This window comes from Mesitornis unicolor, unplaced genomic scaffold, assembly GCF_000695765.1.
Source record: "Mesitornis unicolor isolate BGI_N332 unplaced genomic scaffold, ASM69576v1 scaffold38450, whole genome shotgun sequence".
NCBI classification, from domain to species: domain Eukaryota; kingdom Metazoa; phylum Chordata; class Aves; order Mesitornithiformes; family Mesitornithidae; genus Mesitornis; species Mesitornis unicolor.
The window spans coordinates 1-1,684 of NW_010160965.1; positions in this window are offsets into that span (position 1 = coordinate 1).

Below are 1,684 nucleotides of genomic sequence, written 5' to 3' on the forward strand. Positions count from 1 at the left end.
CGGGCGGGTGCCGGGTCCCAACTTCTTGGGAAGGGAGAGAAGGCTTGAACTCCGCACTGGGGCCTGACAGTGCTCTGTGTGCAGTGAGAAGTGTCCTCCTCCTTTTTGTTTTTCTCTTCTTTTCCTTTGCCCTTCCTTTGCGCTTTTCATCCCTAGCAAGACAGTCTTCTGTACCCAGGGGTTTCTTGCATGGTGGCTTTCACTTGTATCCTGGCCAAGTTGTTTCAGTGATGTAAGGCTCACTTTGTGCTGGTCTGCTCTGTGGTGAAATTGAGGCAGCTTCCTGGCATCAATTAAGGATTTCTCTGTGGTGAATGCTGCAATTAACCAGCTCTGTGGGAGTGATTAAAGTGGACTTCTCTAAAGCTTAATTTTATATGAAGATTGTAATTAATTATTGCTGATCAGGTGAAGTGTGTTTGAATTGGCACCGAGTGCAGCTGTTTAAAAAACACCTTTTGAGGCAGTACCTCAAATACAGCTGCTTTAGGTGCAATAAGCTGGAAGCTGTGTGGTCACTTGCAGTTTCAGATGTTTAAGCTCCATGTTCTGCTGACTCGCAGCTTTCCTTGACTGTTTACTGAAGTGATAAGGTAAGGCATCGATTATTTCCTGGTGTCTCAGAGTTTTTCCTTATTTACCTTCGTAGTAAAGAGGGCAACAGATCAAGGCTTATTCATCTGTCTTGTTTGAGCTTTTTAACTTCCAAGAGGCAGGGGGGAAGCCCACAAGGCTTAAGTATTGAAATCTTACAGCATATCACTCACAGAATTTACTGTTCAAGTATATTGTGTGCATTTTCTTTATTCTATATAACTTAAATGACTGCGTGGGGAATAGAGAAGTTAACCCGAGTAGTGCTTTTCTTCAGTATCTGTGGTGCTGAGCAGGGCAAGGGCCATCACGTGAGAGGAGAAAGGAGAATGATGGTGGTAGAGAACCAATAGTTTTGATAGGGTGCAAGTTCTCTTCAGGGTTTTCCCCAGTGTTTGAAACACCCTGTTGCAGCTAGATAACAAAATGTTTATCATAGAGTTTTACATTAGCATGTATTTTTACATTCTGCTGAATTTTTTATTAGCGTAATGTAACCGAGTTTCAACTTCAGTCGGATTGAAGAAGCATGGAAATTTGCAGTATTAATGTGCTTGTTCCCTTGTACTCTTGAGAGAAGGGAGTTGCTGCTCTCACTCTGCATGTTTTTTCCGTTCTTTAGGAAAATACGATTCTCACGGGGAGAAAAAGAAAATTGCCTTTTGATTCTTGTAAGATACCAGTACAGCTGTTCTCTGAAGTTGCCGAAAGCCTGTTGAGTACGTTTTTGAGAAGAACCAACAGCGCTGAAGAAACATCCATCAGTATTTCAGTGCTGTAAAATGAACTTTGTAGAGCAGTGTGTCACTGCCGAAGGAGTATTTTTATAATGAATTTCTGGAGCTGGGGTGGAGGGGGCAATCTTGCGTTCCTTTAGCTGCTACAGGTAGTGAGACTGCGGCACTCGTAATACTACTTCAGCTTACAATACCTACTGCTAAAGGCATAAAGCTTTACTCAGCTGGGATTAGAAATGGCTGTTTCATGTGACTAAGGGGATAAGTGTGGTTTACACTCGTCTCTCCGTGGCCTGTCTAAATGTTTCACGCTGTATTCTGTGAGCTGTAGGTGTCCTTATAACAGCGGTTCA